Below are 20,898 nucleotides of genomic sequence, written 5' to 3'. Positions count from 1 at the left end.
AAAACAACTTTAATGAAAAAATACTTCTAACTCGGATACAGTTCAAAGATGGAATGAAACTTCTCGATCACTTTTGTAGCGGTAGACCTGTGTCGAGTGGGGCGAAAAAGGATTGCCCGATGAAGAATGGGTTTTCGCTCGCTCGCCAATTTCTCCACATAAGCCATTTTATGTGACGTTTCGAATCATATGTTTTTTGTTTGTTTATCAGCTTTGAAACTTGCTGGCGGGCCCATTTATTTAGGTTTCTTCTAGTGCCACATTTGGGAGGAGCTCATTCATTAATGGCGTGCAACGAGATTTTCAATCTTCCCCAGTAAAATTAAAATTAGCAGGCAGGGAAGAATTTATTTTATTTACTGGTAACATCAGACATGTAACCGCGTAGAAAAATAGCCAGAATGAGGCGAAAATGTCATCACCAACAAAAACGTTACCAGCGCCATTCACATATCACGCTAGTTTTTAAAACAATAACAATGAGCGGCCCGCCAGAAAACGTCAACCAACTGTCATGTAAAATGGCTTATAGGGTGGTTCATAAGAGATGGAGATTGCTATCACTCCTACAGTTGGTTCAGTTCTTAATTTTACCATGGATTCAGTAGTTTCTACAATAAAATTCATTTCAGTGTAGTCAGTAGATGAGAGATTTGATTTTTCACGCATTCATCACATGCCTCTATGGGGAAAATATTTTAATTTCTTGATAAAAGACAGTCAACAGTGAAACGGTTAAGTGGAAAAGATATAAATATCCGTGCACTATGTTCTACATTCGTTTGTTTTTTTTTTTATATTATTCCACTACTTTCATCAAAAATGAGATCCGGCTGGTAGGAGCACTAGTTTGAGGTTGGAAAACCATAATATGTGAGGTTAGTTTTCGCCCGAGCGATTTTTGTACTTGAATAAAACACGTTTCGAAACATTCTCCGCTGCCTCTAAAAATACCACTGGGTAGAGAAATGAATTCTCTATCATTGAATTTCATTCTATTTCATACATTATTTCACTTAAGCGGTGAAAATAAATATTTTGTTCCGAATGTTGTGAAACCATGAATGAGTTTGACATTGCTCTCGTCAATCATCATCATGACGACAGCAGCACACCCCACCGGACGAATTTGTCGTGAATGCAAATGCATTTGGTCTTATTTCAAGCTTTTTTTTTTTTTTTGGTTTTAAAATTGAGTTTTATTTGTCGGTTTAAATATTTACAACGGTTGATCTTAAAATTCTAGGTCAAAATGAAAATTTAGTGCATTGACATCTATTCCACCGTTACACTCGTTAACGTAGGTGATATACTTAACTAAAAATTTCAGTATTTGGGTTCGTTTTACTCTATTTACTCCTGGCAAAGCAGGTTTCACCCAGAGTGGATCTAGATAAGAGTGGCGTCAATGTCAAAATTGGAACAGCGGCGAACTGTCATTTCCATACACATCCGCGTTCCAATCGAGCAGGAGACCTGTCAAAACTGGAATATGACGTCACTCTTGTTTACAGGCACTCTAGTTTCACTAGGTCGTCGAAAGATAGTCGCCTCCAACCATTCATTACGACCATCAGCCTCTGCTGCAGGACCGTCCAAGCCGGGCCAACACGAGCACAGTCGTAAAATTTATGCCGGAGCGTTTCTACTTGCTGTCCGTCGCAATGTGTGCAGAACTCACTGTCTGCTCTCCGCATCACGAAGAGAAGTTTTCGGTGCTCCCACTTTCCATTCACCAGCATGTACAGTTTCGTACGCTCTGCCGAAGAGAGCTGCTTGCATTGAATATTTCGCCACGCACGTGGCCAGTCGGTAGCTGGGTTGTTTATTTCCACCTTGGGCGGATCGGTCTGTTGCACGAAGTGCCGGTGGATGAGATCGGCGGAGGGGTTTTCTTGGATTAAGGGTGGAATGTGGGAATAGTTTGATAGGATAATTTTGAGGTCAGGATTGTCTATTGAAATTGCTGGGCGAGGATGAACATGGAAAAGAAGGGATTTACAGTGGGGAAGGGAATCGATCTCCTTGAGGTGTCGGTTGATTGCCAACGACTTTGCCTTAAACGCTGGCAGATGGAGATTCAAACCTCCATGCTCCTTGCTACGCGCCAACTGTACCATCGGGACGCGGGCGGGAATTCCTCTCCAGAGAAACGCGCCCATCGTGGAGGTGACTTTCGCCGTGTGTACTCCTAGTGGTGGCAACACCGACGAAACGTACCACAACTTGCTGGTGCCGAATGTGTTCAGCATTATCACCTTCTGGTGCAGTGTCAACGTGCGCAGCGAGTGTAGCCACAGCTGTTGCGCAAACTTCCCCACTAGCGCATTCCAGTTTAGTGTGGTCATTAATCTTATCGAATTTGCGAAGGTAATACCCAAAATTTTGACTACATTTGCTGTTTGCAGCCATTGGGTGTTAATTTGATTACCTTCGCAAAATCCGACATCAATCGCCACTGTTTTGCGCAGATTCAACCGCGCGCCGGCGACAGCCTCGAAGCGAACGAAAATCCCATTCATGAGCTCGATCTGCCCAGCTGACGTCACGATGACGCTGATATCGTCGGCATACGCAACCAACAAATCGTTGCCACATGCTTGTTCGAGTCTACACACCAGGGGGTGGAGGTAGAGAACGAAGAGATGCATGGACAACGGGTCACCCTGCCGGACCGAACGTTGGATCTCGAACGGACGTGAGAGACGTCCGTTGATCAGCAGCCGAGAGGTGGATCGGCTTGCAATTTGCGCGAGAAGAGAGACGAGATCCCGACTGAAGCCGAGCGAGCACATGGTGTCGAACAGAAATGAGTGCCGGACCCGATCGAAAGCATTCTCCAAATCAAAGCTAATTAGCTTGCCGGCGCGCCGGTGGTGACGGAGACTTGCAATCCGATCTTTCAGAGCAAGAGTGGCCTGAAAAATGTTACGCTCAGAGTTAGAGCATTTCTGCCCGTCGCTCAGCACGTGGTGGGCTCGCATGACGCACTCCAGTCTGGATTTCAGAATGCGCGAGAGAAGCTTGTAGTCGCTGTTCAGCAGCGAGATGGGTCGATACGATCGGGCCGTGTTGTCGCCACCCTTCTTCTTCACCAGCACGATGATGCCCTCCACAAAAGCAGGTGGGAGGTTGCCTGCTAGTGCTTCGTTGAGCAGGAGATTGAGTTCGCGATGGATCACGTCGAAGAGACGCAAATAAAATTCCCGTGGGATACCGTCATTGCCGGGGGAACGCCGTGGGGTACTCGCTCTGATGGCAGAGAGGATTTCTGCTGTGGTGATCTCCTCCGTGCAGGCTTGATTGATGGGATCGTCGGGTGGGATTACACGCTCGCATGCAAACCCGTCATCGTTGTTGTTTTCTGCTGCTTCTTCTGTGTAGAGGCCCGAGAAAAAGTTGAGCAGATTCGCTTCGATTGCTGCTGGCTCGGCAATGGTCTCATTCTCCTCCGTTCGTAACTGGGTGATGACGGTCCTTCTCCTTCGTCTTTCCCCCAATTGAAAAATTGATATGGGTTCTCCCGCCACGTGCGTCTCATTCATTCGCATGAACATGTGCGAAAAGTTGCGTTGCAGCGCCAACATTTCGCCCTTTAATCGATTGATGGTGGGTAACATTTCAGGGTGCTGATAGTACCCGTCGTACGCTAGCCGTAGCTCCGCGTATAGCCGCTGGTGTGCGTCGTGAAATTCGTCAAAAACGATACGCGATTTACGCTTGAAAAAAGTTTTGATTTTTGGCTTAGCGTACGAAATCCACCACTCGATCCACGAGCCGTAGTTTCTGCGCTGCCGAGTCCAATATTGCCACTGTGTTTGGAACTCGGCAACGTTCTCGTCGGTTAGAAGATGCGGTTGAAGGGACCAGAAACCACGGCCGGGCTCATGTCCTAGCTGGGGGAGGCACAGACGGAGTGTCAGCGCTTTGTGGTCCGTGAACGAGCAGACATGCGTATGTGCTGTACGCAAATGCTCCCGCAATCCGCTGCTCAAATAAATGCGGTCGAGGCGCGATTGTGCGTTTCGGCAAACGTATGTAAAGCCGGCATCCCGCGGGCGCAACTTTTCCCACGCATCGTGGAGTTGCAGCTGCTGAACGGCAGTTTTGAGTGCAGGGCTTGTGTTTGGGCTGGACGAATCGCATGAGCGAAGCACGCAATTGAAGTCGCCAGCGAGGATGACGTGCTGAGTGGCATGACGGAGATAGTAGGCGAGAGTGCAGTTGAAAAAATCTTCCCGTGCTGCGCGCTGTGCAGAGCCGGAGGGAGCGTAGAGGTTACAAATCATGGTATCATGCACTCGCAGAGCGATTAGGCGGCTATCCAGGCTTTTCTCAATGTGAGATACCTGAATGTACTCCTTCAGAGCAACAGCTGTTCCTCTTCTCGTGTGGTCTACATTCGTGTATACGACGAAGCCAGGCAAGGAGAGCTGGTCGTTTTCCACTTCTTGCAGACACACAATATCGAGGCTTTGACTGTTGATGAAGGTGCGCAGCGCCGCTAGTTTCGTGGGGTTGGTGATGGTGCCGATGTTGATAGATGCGATATTGTAGGATGTGAGAGCCATTACGGTTGGGAATCCTCATCCTGCTCGTCGTCATCGTCTTCTCGGCGGGGCTTTTTGCCGGGTGGTCGGCCTCTGCTTCGCCTGCTGCTCGTGGATGCCGATGATTCGTCGGTTTCGTTGCCGTTGCCATTCTTGCTGTGCGATCGCAGCGCATGGATCGGATTTTTGAACAAGTCCACCACAGCAACATTGGGTTGGTTAGCTTCGGTGGCTTGTTGTGTCGATCGGTGAGACGACGACGAACCGTGCGCGCGTTGCTGTTGCATGCTGGGGGACACCGTTAAGTCAATCTTATCGGATGGACTGTTTGCTTTCGTCACCGGGGAAGACTGTTCGGACCGACTCGGAGGCTTCGGCAGCTCGGGGAAAGCAGCCGAAGAGGTAAGTGATGGCGCGGTAGGAGCCACCGGTTTCATGCTCGGTGGTTTCACACCGGACGATTTTTTCGGTGGCTGACGGTTGCCACTCTGCTTCGCTACGTTGGCGTAGCTCTTCTGCACAAGCAGTTTTTTATTCTGGACACATGATATGCCAGAGTGCGCCTGCTCTTTGCAGTGTTTGCATGAGAGCACCTGCCCCTTGTACACCACGTACGCCTGCTACTAATCGATGGTGACCCACGAGTCGATGTTTCGGTTGAGTAGCATACGAGCCGACCATATGCCGAGCGGTATACCGGCGAACTCGTAGCTCTCGCCCCACGTTAGTTCGTGAATCGAGATCACTTCACCGAACGCACGCAAGAACTCCACGATCTTCTCCTTCGTCACGTTTTCGGGGAGGTCATGGACCTTCACTTCGACACTTCCATCCTCGATGGTTATTCAAAGCTTATGCTTCTTCCCGTCTATTTCCACTTCGTGACACCCATCGTGTTCTTCAACAATTTTCTGTGCGAGCGTCAGGTCACCGACCTTGACGAACGCACATTGTTCACCTCTACTACACTGTAGTCTCAACACATCTTCCTTCTTCAGGCCGAGCACTGTACGGCAAAAGCCGTGGACCTTTTCGAACGACGGCTTCACGGGGAAGTTCGAATAGTCGATCCGAAAGGTGTTTTCTCGCCTCATCGCGTAATCACCACACACGCGACGCGGCACAACGTAATATCGATAGAACGATCTGAAAAAAAAATGCCTGACTAATGAGGAGCGCAATCGTAAACACGTCTTTGCGTCTCATAAGCTGAGCGATAACTGACCTTCATAATTGTCAATTTTCATCCGATTCTAATCGATTCGAAAACATCGATTCAAAAGATTCGATTAAATCGGCAACCGATTCGGCAGTTTAAATGGTCGGCGTTAAGTCAGAGTGGACCAAGTGACATTTTTCATATTTTGAGAAAAACGGGCTCAAAGTCTAATGCTTTGTATTTTTTTATCTCAGTAAAATTTTGGTTCAATATTTCTACCCATCCTTGTGTTACTTCCAAACAATATAATGTGAAGTGATAAACATGAAAAATCACAATCCGAAACTCTGATAGAACGATTTTTTGATGGACTATGTGCACTTGGTCCACTCTGACTGAACAATTTCAAGAAAAACAACAATCATTTAATGTTTGCGTGGTCAAACTGGGTGCATATCTTTAAGCTGAACATATTATCAAGACCCTTCAACATCAGTATCGTAAATTTCTTCAATAATCCATATCTTCAATCTCAAAACCAGTGGCATTACGATACCTTGGAAATTAAGGTTTTGAAAGGGTCAGGGCATTGAAGACCAGAAATATTCAAATATGCGTTCAGTCAGAGTGGACCAAGTGCACATAGTCCATGAAAATCTTGAGTACCGACCAAAATATACTGGTCCAATAAGCGGGTTCTAGGGCAGTCCATACATACACCATAGAACTACCATAAACTTCTATCGAACTCTGAAATCGACTCAAAAAATGCAAAAATCAATCAGTTTGTTGCTATTTGACACTTGGTCCACTCTGTCTGCACAGAAATTGTTGCAATTTCTGATCACCTATTCAAATACGGTAAATGGCCAGATATCAAAATAAGATCCATCGGATTATGACATGTTTATGAGTTTCTATTGATGGATGGGAAGAAGAATCATTCCATGCCAAAAAATCTGGAAAATAACTTGAAATGTCTTGCATTTTCTAGACTTTCTCAGCGCATCGATCGTTTTCGTTGTTATGGTATAAAGCACTTGGTCCACTCTGACTACATACTTTTATTGATTTTTATTGATCATCCAGAGTAAATTTGTTACATATCTCTCTCAGTTTTCAACATTCATCAAATCGGATCAAAGTGAAATGGAGATAACGTTATTTTGCATCTAATGGCAGAATAATCCAATTTTCCCAAGTTTTGTACTTGGTCCACTCTGACCTAACGCCGACCAAATGTGAATCGATTCAATAACATCGATGTTCTGCACAAATTTGCCCAACGCTAGTACCCGGTATTCACCACTGATTGACGCAATTCGTTGTGTGGCTACGCTAGCGATTGCAAGGAGTTTCAATTTGAATACTTACACAGGTTTTCAGAAAATTGTTGTTCTAGCATAAACACTGTTATCTGTGCTTGTACCAATAGTTGCGGTAAAATGTATCTATAATGGAGGATCAAGAAAACAAGAAAACAACGGATACCACAACTACCGTGGTGAATCAAAATCCGGACGGTAGGTACCAATATCCGGACACTCTGATAGTATTTACCAATTAAATATAAAATTAAACAATAAATGTAAGTTTATAATTTATATTCATAGCTTTCAATATTGCTCTTCATTTTAATTCAAAGTTCATCTAGTAATCCTTTGCAATAAAATATTAAAAATAAAAACAAATAGGCCGCACCAGTTGAACGTCGTTCCTCCAAAGCACCAAATCCAATAGTGAAGTTTTCGACAAGAACGTCAGCTACTTTCGACTTACGATGAAGTTGATTAATCATGCAATTTTAATATTGTACGTCTCTGAAAAGTGTTCGGAATAATAGTGTTGAAGTGTAGTGCACGAAATAGTGGGAAATCTTGTGCAAATAAGCATTTGCGGGGTAAAACTAGGCTGCCTCGAACGCTGTCCGGATTTATAGCCTATTGATCATTAATCCGGACGCATCGAAAAACCTTATATTTATTGAGCTTTTGGAAAATATTATAATGTGAATTGGTGCAAAACTGTACAATAACATAACAAAAAGTGTAACAAGTTAGCAGATAATGGATTTACACAAGAAAAGTATTATTATTGAGGATCATTTCAGTGAACCTAAACTACAGGCTGTTGGCACGGGGTGCAGGTAAAACTATAGTAATTTTCGTCAACGTTTTGGCCTTTCATACATTTTTAAGCATATGAATGCATCGATTTCTATTATATTGAAAATTTTAGGTTTGAGTTATGTGTCTTTTATTAGTTTTACATATGTTTTGTCTACCCAAACGCTTCTGTCCGGATTACGATTCAAAACCGTCCGACATTTTGGTGCATGTATCCGGATTTAAGAACACGACATGCTTCAGTAATTTAACGTTTGACATGTTATATTTGTATTTTTAACTATATTTTTGTCCATGATACAAAGTTTATATGTGTACCTATGTGAATAACAATAACATTTGTACTAAATGTGGCAGAAACATATTTAAACTAGCGTTTGAACTTTCGGGGTTGCTTAAGTGTCCGGATAATGATGCATCACGACATAGGAACACAAATTAAAAATTTACCGTGTCTAAAGGAACAGTGTACCAATAGTGGAGGTATTGTTTTTCACTGACATTCCGTTGGTTACAGCGATGAAATCATTTTTCTAGATGGTCGTTCGTAACTTCCCGTTACAACAATAATATGGACTTTAATTGCTTTTCTTGAATTCAGAGCGGGTTTATGTATTTGAATCGTACTAAGTACCTCCACTGTCGGAACAGTTTTCCTATCTGTCAAATCGTACACTTCAGGTCAACTATCAGAACTCCAGGTCTGAAAGACTTTCTGTAAGAGCTGGTGTTCCTCAAGGCAGCATTTTGGGACCAATATTATACAATATTTTCACATCTGATTTACCTTAGTTACCTCAGGGATGTCAAATATCATTGTTTGCGGATGACGCTGGCCTCTCCGCCAAACGACGAAGCCTGCGTGTCATCTGTAGTCGATTGCAAAAAAGTTTGATTTCTCCTAATGCTTCCAAAGCTCAACCGATAATATTCCCACATAAATCAAAAGCTCCTTATTAGAAACCTTCAAGTAGACATGTTGTCACGATGAGAGGGTATCAATAAATTGATCAGATGAAGCTAAGCATCTAGGGCTCATGCTAGATAAGAATTTAACTTACACATTTTCAGGCCAGCCATGTTGTATGCTGTACCAATATGAACTAGCTGTTGTAATACCAGGAAGAAAGCTTTGCAGAGGATTCAAAAAAAAATTTTTAAAATGATTCTAAAGCTTCCTCCCTGGTATAGTACCAATGAGTTACTTAGAATACCCGCATAAACCCAAACCACAACAAAACATTATTGAATACGGTTTATATTCCATTTTCTACCACACGCTGAATGGTACTCACGAATATAAGTGTAAGTATGGTACAGTATCAAAATACTCCGTGTTGTCTTTCGTTTTCTCAAAAGACAATGAAAAAAACCTCACGTGATTTTCGTTTATACATCATTTATTTCAACGCTATATAGGATTTCATTACAATATTTCCAAGCACTAGGTACTAGGTACCACGACAGAAAAACAAACGACGACCGATTTCTCCGAATGAACATCTAGACAACGGTACCACAGCTATTACGGTTGGGAAACGTTTACTTACGGTAGTGCTGAACTGAAACGGTTCTACTATTTTATACTTTTCAATATTGTAACTTCAATTATTTTGGGTAAGGTGTAGTTTTACCATAATTCATGGAATGTAACATTAACATTGTATTATCTATGATCCTTTTATATTAGTTACTATATCTATACTTAAATTTGTTTTATCAAATTAGGATGATAGCACAGACAAACAGACGTAACACATAGAACAAATCGCGATCAAAATCATAGTCGAGAGAACATGTACGCCCAATACTAAAATCAACGCGTGTGGCCGATGGGCCAACAGGTGGCGGTAGTGTGTAAACGTCAATCACAAACAAAAACTATGCGAGCGCTGTGGGTGGCGGATTGGCCACCTAGCATATATTTGAATCGACCGTTAAACAGATGGTCGATGGACATCGATGAGAGTGTGACGTCTGTGATGATAGTGTTGTCTAACACAGAACACCTAGATACCATGACCCCACAGTTATGGATCAAATAGTGTGGAGTCCAACCTATAAAATTCAATAAAATGACATGGAAAACGTAGAATTGTAATTAAAAAGCACGAATTGAATCGTTTCAAATTCGAACTTCGGTTAGTAAACTGTTTGGAGTGTAATATTTACAAAGGATTGCATAAAAATTAAAAATTAGGGGTCTATTTTATAAGTCGAGTCGATCAAAATGACTCTACTGGAGTCACTGTCGACCGAAAAATTTGCTCGACTCAGCTCTGTCACTCGAGTTTTTCGACAGTTGTCACTCTATGTGACTGGATTACTATGGGAGTCGACGGGTGACATCTGAAATATGCATGCTTGCTTTGATCGACAATGAATACAGACGAGTCACATGAATCTGCTCGATTTACAAAATTGGCCCCAATTAGATCGGTTTCTGAAAACCATATTATGGATCAATTTTCATATTATGGATCAATTTTCATATTATGGATCAAATTGTGACATATTACGGATCTGCATTACTGCAAAAAAAAGCAGTGTTAGAGCTGGACTGGAAACAAGGGTAAAATGCCCTTTTTGTGATAATACATTGTAATAACTGAGACATGAACTGTTTTCGCTCAACACCAAGTTTTCCACCCATTATTGTCTGATAAAAAATGAAATTTACAAACCTTGATGTTTTATGAGTTTTGTCCTTAGGCGGCATCCATTTATTACGTAACGCTAAAATTTGAAATTTTTGACCCCCTCCCCCCCCCCTCCGTAACGCTTTTTGTATGAAAAATTTCAAATTTTTGTATGGACCGTAACGCTTGAGGCTACTCCCCCCTCCCCCTAGAGCGTTACGTAATTTGTGGATGCCGCCTTAGTGCTTAGTGCCTGAAAATATCGATTCCAATGCTTAAAATGGCAGAAATCTACATTCTTTGGAAGTGATCCATAACCGTGGTAAACAATCATTTCCATTAATTTATGGATCACTAGTTAGAAGTTTGATATAGCAAACTTAGTGGCATCGTATAGAGAAAGGATATAGCTTAAATTTGAAGTTGAAAAATTTTTGGCGGCCATCTTGAATTTTGTTGAAAAAATCGATTTTTCACCATTAGTTCGTTTTGAATACTGATATCACCATCAGAAAGCTGGGGAAAAATTGCGTAAGATAGGCTACAAAAACTAGGTGAGCAATGGTATTTACCCTATGAAACGAACGATTTTCTAAATCATGTTCTACAAGTTTGACGTATATGGCGAGTGCAACCAATGCAAACATCATTTTTTGTACAACAAAGAAACAAGTTTTCAATTGTTGGTGTATTATTCGAGTCAGTTTAAGAATAGGAGTTTTATTTTGAGTTAACAAATCTGGCGGCCATCTTGGATTTTGACGCCATCTTGGTTTTAAGTAGTAGAATGAGTTTTCACCTTGTTAGCACTCGACATGTTGAATTTCAATGCTATCTTTACACTTACACTTCTTCTTGTTTTTCTGTTTTCTGACGTTACGTCCCTACTGGAACCAAGCCTGATATTCAAAACCCTTGATAGAAATGAACAATCAGTTGACCAGTTGAGATAAGATAAAAAAGAAAGAATCTGATTGTTTTTTTCTAACGGAGGCCTCATAATTCAACATGATAAGCGCTGAGATGGTAAAACATCATTCAACTGCTAAAAACCAAGATGGCGTCGAAATTCAAGATGGCCGCCGGATTTTCCAACCTCAAAATTATAAACCAGCGTTTCGGCATTACGTCCACATTATAACAAAGCCTGCTTCTCATCTTTCAATTTCGTTATTTTTTACATGTAAGTTGGGCAGTAGTAAAAACGATACTTAATTGCTCAGAAAATCAAGTATTTTTTTTGCTCAAAAGTTTATTGTTCCCATTCTAAATTAATGCACTTTTGGCAATGTTTTATGTTAAAACTACAGATATTACCACAAGACTTACTAATGTCCCAACGCGCAATTTCATTCAATTGACAACAACTTATATGGTAAAAAAGTTTGTTTATTTCAATCAATGTTTTTGAATCGTTTTCATGTATTGAATTTGTTTAATTATTATACTAATTATAATTCAAAGATATGTCGAAGAATAATACTGTTATCAAAAATTACATTATAAAAGAAAATTCCTATTTAATAACCTGTATTTATAAATAATAAAGCTGAGTATCAGGCTCGGTTCCGGTAGGGACGTAACCTCAGGAAATTGAAAAATAATAAGAAGAAGAGTATACGTAACCTTGTTTTTCTTGATAGTCTCTAAATTCGATATGTTAAGTGCTATCAAGGTGGAAAATTAATTCTACTACTTAAAATCAAGATGGCGTCAAAATCCAAGATGACTTCCAGATTTTTCACTCAAAATAATACTCTTATTCTTCACTCAACACCAACGATTGAAAACTTGTCTCTTTGTTGTACAAAAATAAAGTTTGTATTGATTGCACTCGCCATATACGTCAAAATCGTAGAACATGATTTAGAAAATCGATCATTTCATAGGGTAAATACCTGGGAGGGAGGCACCGATACTACACACGAAATATGACTCAAAGTTATTTCGAACTGCAAGAAAAATCCAGCTTGCCAACGACAATCAAGGCAGACTTGATGAAAATCGCTAGTTTTCTTTTATTGTGTTCCTTCGATCGTTCTGGACAAACATGAAAAAAGGGCTTAAGTTTTCTATGCATTTCTTTTTCGTTTTTATTGGAAAAGGTAAAATGATGCGTATTTGAATACTTTATATTCAATCAGAATAAAATATGGTATTGTGACATTACTTTTGAATAAGCATGACTAGCTTTTCAATCGTTTTTTTGTCACATTTGATAAAATGCGAAAATCTGTTTTAATCAATTACGCGCTTTTATCATGTTTGTCCATTGTTTTAGATCTGGGCTCACAGTGACAGTTCGTGACAGCAGAATCTCGGCTCACCTTGACGTACATAAATTTCGTATCGGTTTCTCCCTCCCAGGTAAATACCATTGCTCACCTAGTTTTTGTAGCCTCACTAAGTTTGCTATGTGTTTTAAGGGACATATGAGACATATCACGTGACGAAATACCCAAGATTTATGAAAAAGGGGCTTTTTCGCTAACTGTTTAGCTAGCTGGCGTACGAGGGGTCCACCAATTTGAGAAAACCGAAAGAACCACCCTTAAGGTTTATCGAAAACTAGCGATCAGTGACATAAAATTGGAATTCCAACGCTGGGTGCCGATGGCGGCCTGGTTTCAGCGAGAATTGCTCAATATTCGGTATTTAGAATCAACAATCAAGAAAACCGTTTTCCAAAGATGAATTTATACTAGGTACATCGAAGCGAACGAGCATGTTTTATGCTATAACATTTGAATTTTACCACATGTGAGAGCTTATGAATGCTAACGGCTCTTCTTACAGAAAACGACCATATAATGATAGCTGTGTGGTACCAACCTGAGAGAGACTCGCGAAGAGGGAAAATATCAACGTCATATGCAGCCCAGATTCTGGCTGCAAAAGTGAAAAGTATTGTATTCAAAACAAACTGTTATTAAAAACCTCAGTCGGCGAAGTAGTTTTTTCCAAAGTAGCTGTTGAATCTAAACACAAGATTAGTTATTTCTAATGTCTGCTACGTTTGCTGGTATGAAATTTCACTCATAAGGCTATTTAAGATTCGGTGTGATGCAAACGCAATCATTTTTTGCTGAGAGACTCATGTAAGGGTTTGAACGGCTTGCGCATGATTGGTATAAACACAAATTGGAATAAGAAATAACTCAGCAATCACAGAAAAAGAAGACCGTCTTCGCGAGTCTCGTCTCAGGTACCAACTAAACATTTGTAAAATAAACCGTTATTTAGCGGTTGAATGTTGTTCTTAACATTACAAATGGTAGAGGACAAATACAGTCGACTCTTCATAACTCGATATCCAAGGGACCATCGACTTATAGAATTATCGAGTTATAGAATATACCGATACAAAAAAAAACACAAAATCGAAGGAAAATATTTCTGTATTTTCATTACATATATGATCACTTCAGTAAGAAAGCAATATTATTTTGTTTAGTAGTTTAATATACTATTATTTGAAAACTTTTTGACCGATTTTTTTTTATTTTCATGTTTTTCAACTTTTATTTCAACTTTTATTTTACTTCAAATCTCCAAACAATAATTAGACCAAGCTCCCAAGTAAGAAGGATTTAAAAAAGATATCGAGTTATGGAAAGAAATTTTCCTCTCACGTGACATCGACTAGTGGGGATATCGAGTTATAGTAATATCGACTTATGGAGAGCACGATGTATGGAAATTTGAAGAGACCGAAGAATCAATCGAGTTATAGAATATTGAGTTATGGAGAGTCGACTGTAGTATAACATGGGAAAAATATGTTTGTAACGAATGCGAAGTTTTTACAATCAGCAGCTTTAGCGCCACCCTCAGAGATTGAGAGACTGCTGTTGCGTTTGGTGAGCTCGGCTTTGAGACTCTAAATCAGGGCGGGTAGTTACGGTTCAAACACCCGAATCCACCTTGGCAGTCCACAAAACAGGTACCAAAAAATTGGGTCCCTAATCTAATAATCGAAATAATGAGAGGTTAATCGATTTCCCCGCAGCAATGTGATCTAAAATTTTCAAAATCCCAACACCCTAGTGGTAGCGTCACGTGATAAGACGAGGAACCTTGAGCCACAAATCCTAACTGATCTTGAATGTCTGGTATTTTATTTTAGCTATTGGTTCATTCCCCTACCTACGAGTGACGTCACTGTGTCTATGGTTTTACAACGGTTTCTTAAATCTAGTCAAACCTGGTTTACTGGATCGCTATGATCGGCTGTTGGTGGTATGGGCAAGCAACGGACAGCGGCTCGCTTCTCGGAAGAATTCGACTGCTTTCCACACGTGTCGGTGCAGAACACTAACCGCACGTCGAAGGAGACTCGCACGTTGATGATTCGAGCGCCGGCGGTGTAATTCTGAGGCGGTGTGTGTCCGATACTTCGTGTAACGACGATTGCTTCGGATTCCAACCACGGGAGGGCGCCACTAGATTCGACGGTGTACCGCGTGACTTTTCTTGGGTGGTGTCACGTACGTGGGCCGGTGGGGGAAGAGTTTCGTTCAATTGGGAAATGGCACCGTACACTGGTGCTAACTGGTTCTCTCTCCGAAATACACCCTGACTTGGCCGCTTCTAAGTTCCTCGACAGTTTTCCAGAAAATCCGCAACCAGATAACGGACACGGCTACTCTGGCCTCGCACCCACGTTGAACGGTAGGCGGTTACCTGTTCAACGTTTACAGAATAACGTTACTAATAGTTTGCATTCCGAATTTCCACCAACGCTTACCTGACCAAACCACTATGCTAGGATAAACTGCACTAGCCACTAATGCAAAACGAAAGGCACTTTCTTTTTGAAAATTCTTTTCTAAAAAGGTTTACGAACTTATGTTTAAGTTTATTTGCATAGTTCAGACACAATTCACTTACTGTATTCCTGATTATTTCTCACACCGCTAGGCTAACAGATTTTGTAACTTTTTATAAGGCTCACTTGAAGGTCTTTCCACAATGACGGTTTCCACAAAAGTAATTTTCAAACCCCGGTTTAGATCACGCGATTGCTGATCTTTTAATCGCTTCAAACAATACACAATAGGGTAACGACTGTTTATTTCGTTCTTAATCGCTAACAGTTGGCGCCAGCGGCAAAAAGTAAGGGCAACAACCTTTCAAACATTCAGTTTCTTTCACCGGCCGCCGAGCGACGACACTGTTGTTTGTATTCCTCCCACTGATCGCGCTACGCTGGATTCTCAAATTTCTCAAACTTTCAACACAAGCGCATGGAAGAATGGTAGTCGGAGAACTGTCAAAACGTATGGAAAATAATGAAAAACGTAAATTACTTGCAATTTGGAAACTGTATCAAAAAAGTAGTGATTAGAAATCAAGTGTAAAGTGAATACATAACTTTTTGTGTTTAGTTCATCTTCCGTAGAGCTTTCATGGCTTCAGGATTTCGTTTTTACTACCACTGAAAAAGAGCCATCTATTGCCTTTTCAGTTTTGAATATCGCCCTATTGTATCGGCGCTGCGGAAAAGAAATTAGCATCTCATTTACCCTGCTACTTATTTGAGGCTATCTCATTTACCCAAACATCTCGAATCGAGACGGGGTGTCCTTGAGTTGTTTGTCATTTTTAGCCTATCTTTTCCCCAAAATTTCGGATCTCTGCAAAGTGTGCATGCGTAAATGAGATCGGCGGGTGGAACTCACAGCAATATGTTTTTTTTTCGCGCGCAAAGCAGTTCCTCGTTTCACATAGAGATGGCGCACTCAGCATTTGAAAGTAAATGAAGCTTCATTCGCTCGTAAAGCTTCACTACTAAAGGTAGGTTCACAATGGGTGTTACATGTTTCACGTCAGACCAGACCAAGCTGAGGGTCGTGGGTTCGAATCCCACCGGTCGAGGATCTTTTCGGGTTGGAAATTTTCTCGACTTCCCAGGGCATAGAGTATCTTCGTACCTGCCACACGATATACACATGCAAAAATGGTCATTGGCATAGTAAGCTCTCAGTTAATAACTGTGGAAGTGCTCATAAGAACAGCTGAGAAGCAGGCTTTGTCCCAGTGGGGACGTAACGCCAGAAAGAAGAGGAAGAAGATGTTTCACGTCAACGTTTATGTTTAGAGCGAGTTATCCGATGTTGACCGCCAAAGTGATCCGTAACTGTGGGTGATCCGTAACTGTGTGGGCATGGTATAAGAAATGAATTTAATGTTTGGAATGATACTGTGATATTGAGAGTGGTAGATAGAAGCAAGTGAAAGATACAACTACAAAGTACGAGGAAAGGGACGGGCCTAGGATTGAACCCATGCCCTTCTGCTTATGAAGCAGAAGCGGTAGCCATTAGACCACCAACCCCGTCGTATGTGATTTTCTATGTATGTGATTTACTATGAATTCAATCCAAAAAGTGAACTGGAGCAAGAATATCAATTTTGTCCCACAGTTCTTATTATATGTTCTAATGTCCTTATGGATTTTTCGGATATTCGATTAAACAAAGCAAGTGTTCTACTCGGGTATAATATGTTTTATATATTGTCGCGTGGAACCTTAGTGCAATACATCAATATCAGTTCAAAAATTTCGGCAAACCTCTGGTTGATGTCGTTATATGTGTGTTATTACTTCAATTAACCGTCACTTGAGAGATAAACACATTATTATTCATCAGAAAAGTATACATTTGATGTCATTGATTTTCCTGTAACATATTGACTAAACAATACATGACTCAAAATAAAATATTTTAGATAGGTTTTGGGATATTCTACGTTTACAGAATGGTTTGTGTGCTAAGAATACTATTTACACTGAGTCATTGACAAGAGTATGCAAAATGGTTACCGTTATCTAATTAAAATCTTAATGATAATCTAAAATACAACTAACCTTTTGGACGTAGTTTCGCCTGTATACCTACATAAAATTGGCGCTTTCATAGTTGTTGTGCTTCGATAGACGAGTTTAGCTACGCTTTCTATATTGTACAAAACCGAAAATGTTCACATTTAAATGCATCTATATTGCGATACTCATTCCATTGCTGTGATTGTTGCGTATGATCCACACTTTGCTTGACCTGATTGCTTTTCAGCACAATTTCCATATGAAACATCATAAGTAAAGTTTCTTCTAAAACGCGATTTCAATTGCTTACTAAATGTTTTGTTCATATGTTACGTCAGTCAATAAGTTTTTTTTTGGTTTTCTTGAAATGAGTTTGTAAAAGTATGCATCTGGTTATATAATTGTGTGTGATTTCAAAATTGACTTGAATGTATTTAGGTTCATGCCACCGTCTACGGTTTGGTTTTCAAAAAGTTTATGTAATGTATACCGATATTTCAGACAAAATTGTTCAATAAGTCTAAGTTTAAAAATGCTGGATTTCTTGGTTTACTTTCTCTTTCAATTACAACAATACCGTAGGAGAATTTTCCTTGAATACATAACGGAGAATGGTAAGCTTACATAGCACCCTTTGAAAGGATAATTTAGCTACTGCTGTTATTGTTATTAACGGAAGAAAAAGTAATCGAAGAACACCATTTTATTTAGATTGTGCCCTAATGAATACTGTATCTTAATTTTGTTTGTAGGCCATATATTGTATTTATAAACTATTGTTGTGTATCGAATGCACCATGACATAAGTTTTTTTTTAAACAGAATCTTAAGTAAAACCTTAGACAAACACGTAAATTACGATTAATTCTTGTAAACTTTCCCCGCAAACATGTAGTAACTCTACCTGTTATTGGTAAGTCGAAATGCACCTGTGGTTGTAAAAATTGGTCAACCCTTTTTACTTGTTAGTCTAGAAATCACTGAATTACAAATACAAATTGTACAACTGGACAAAAATCCTGCAGGAGCTTCTAGCTTTCGTCCAACCAGCTTGCTTTCCTCTATATTTTTGAAAGAGTTGTTTTATACAAAATGAATGATCACCTTAATGGAAATTCAATTTTTGCCTATGAGTTCGGATTTCAATAGACATTCGACCAATCCTCTACTTTTACGTGTAAGGAGTTTGATTTGTTCCAACAAATCTGAGGGCTGTTCTAGTGGCCAACTCTCAGCATATTTGAATTTTTGAAACATTAGAAGCAAACACAGTTGCAATCTTCTACCATCACTTATATTGCCACGATAAGTGCTTTATATTAGAGATGGTCGGGTCTCGGGTTTTGAAACCCGACGGGTTCGGGTCGGGTTCGGGTTTGAAAATTTGAAAAATTTCGGGTTCGGGTGGGGTTTGAAGGCTACAAAATTATCGGGTACGGGTCGGGTTCGGGCTTGAAAAAAGTCGGGTTGAGTCGGGTTTGGGTCGGGTTTCGTGAGAATTGTAAACAGAATAGCTACCTGAAAGCTTCCCTACACGCAAAAAAATTGTGCGGTTTGAACTACTATTTTAGGGGGTTAACTTAAGCGCTCGCACCGGCAATTTTCAGCAGACCAGAAATGCGTTTGATTTTACCATGTCTGTAGTCGAAATCAGATTGTTGTAAATTATTTCTGTCAAATGTACCAGTAATGTGGTGAGATGTACTGTAAACATAGTAAATTGGTCTGAAATTGCATAGTAGTTTCAAGAATGGGCGTAGTCAGCTAAAATAGTAATTTTTACTACAGAATTTTTTCCCGTGTATGCATCAGAAACAATGAATTTACCATCTTTTCGAGCTCGGGTTTTATTCGGGTTTTTCTTACAAAAAAATCGGGTTTCGGGTCGGTTTCGGGTCGGGTTCGGGTTTGATCAGTGAAATAATTTCGGGTTCGGGTCGGGTCCGGGTTTGCTTTCAATTATTTTCCAGGGTTCGGGTCGGGTCCGGGTTTGAAGAAATAAAATAAGTCGGGTACGGGTCGGGTTCGGGTTTGAAAAAATGTGAAACCCGACCATCTCTACTTTGTATATCTAGGTTATGTTTACCGAAAAGCGATTTTTTTATATATTGTAAGCAGATGAATTCAATTCACCTGTTAAAACTAACTGCTACTGACTAAACTAAAGAGACTAACGTCATCTCTCATGGTTCTGAGATGTATGTTTTGCAATAGCACTGGCATAAATTATCAGCCATACATCATAATGGCAAAGGTGTACTGATTTGTTATTCCCATGAGAGTTAGGTGACAAAACCAGTAAATAATATAGATACCACCGTGATATCAATCGTATCGAACGTTGCTTATCATTTGCGGAAGTGCAATTTTTTATGTGTAACGTCAAAAAGGTCAAACTAATTTTAACACCAGTTCACTACCAAGTTGATGATGAAGCTTCATTCTTCGACATTGAGTGCTACCTCACTTGCTACCCGGACTTACAATCAATGATCATCTTCCGTCGTGGTAGTAGATGTAGGTATACCTTATATTGGTGCAGATCGCGATGAACGTTCCTTGAGGTAGACGTGTATAAAATCTCTCATTTCCAATACCAGTGAAACATTCGCTAAGCATGTTGTCAAAGCGTGTGTCGTATATCTTCATTATTATTTACGACCCAATCGTTCAACCAACCGTGGTGCTGTGACTGTGGTCGTAAGTGAATAAAAGGCATGAAAAATTGTCGAAAACAACCCACTCCAGTTATTACCTATTCCATTACTGTAAGTAGGTAGGTATGCACGCAAATCTCAAATCATCGCAAACGCTCCCCAGTGTGTGCTGCCCATACTCTAACTATACAATGCTGTTCGGTTTCTGTTTTGTGTAAACATGTACCGGAAAAAAAATCCAAACACCATAGGAGGGGAAATTAGAAGATGATCTTGTGTACTGAAGCCAATTTACTTAATCGAAACGAAAGCGAAAGTAACATTCTTCTTTTCCTTTACGACTAGGTGGCGGCTACGAACGTTTCATAAACGGGCAGGTATTTTAGGCAGACGGCCCTCTCACGTGGCTTCTATTCCATAACGATGTAACGGAAAGCATTCATGAGTCATCCGTTTTTCGTGGGGCCCTAATGACGCTGATCTGTTTTATCATACGTTGCAGTGATTGAAACGGCAGCGTTTCCCAAACCGTGGATAACGTTGCATTCAACGTGTTGAATTGCAAGCACATATCTAGTCCACACGGCTTATTATAGCCTGAAAATAAGCATTTGTAATTGTAACGAAATTGTAAATTTTTTATCATAGACATCGAATTTTCGGTTTTTGAATAAAGCATTCTAAAGCAAAGGGGTTCTGAAGAAATCGGAATTCTAAGTTTTATTTATCTAGACAACAAATATATGATTGTCGTTCAGAAGCAATAAGCTTTATTAAAACTCTCAGATTAAAACAAGTGGTCCCGGCATACTTCGTCTTGCCATCAAGTAGACTGTTGAAAAACGCCCTGTGACGTCCCATACAAAACGACAGTTACACAGCTAAAAATATGTTGTAAATTTCAGTTTATTTACATGCACATATTTGGAGCATCAAAA

At 40.4% G+C, this 20,898-nt stretch overlaps 1 long non-coding RNA gene across 1 annotated transcript; it reads left to right on the top strand.

Moving 5' to 3' along the window:
• Window positions 1-20,027: 20,027 nt before the first annotated feature.
• On the top strand, window positions 20,028-20,671 carry LOC110680735. The gene is made up of 2 exons (XR_002502970.1): window positions 20,028-20,237; window positions 20,306-20,671. It is a non-coding gene; the product is annotated as an uncharacterized LOC110680735 (long non-coding RNA).
• Window positions 20,672-20,898: the final 227 nt, after the last annotated feature.

Source organism: Aedes aegypti, unplaced genomic scaffold (genome assembly GCF_002204515.2).
Source record: "Aedes aegypti strain LVP_AGWG unplaced genomic scaffold, AaegL5.0 Primary Assembly AGWG_AaegL5_hic_scaff_1759_PBJ_arrow, whole genome shotgun sequence".
Taxonomy (NCBI): Eukaryota; Metazoa; Arthropoda; class Insecta; order Diptera; family Culicidae; genus Aedes; species Aedes aegypti.
Note: the sequence above shows the minus strand (reverse complement) of the source record. Positions and strands in the feature narration are given on the sequence as shown.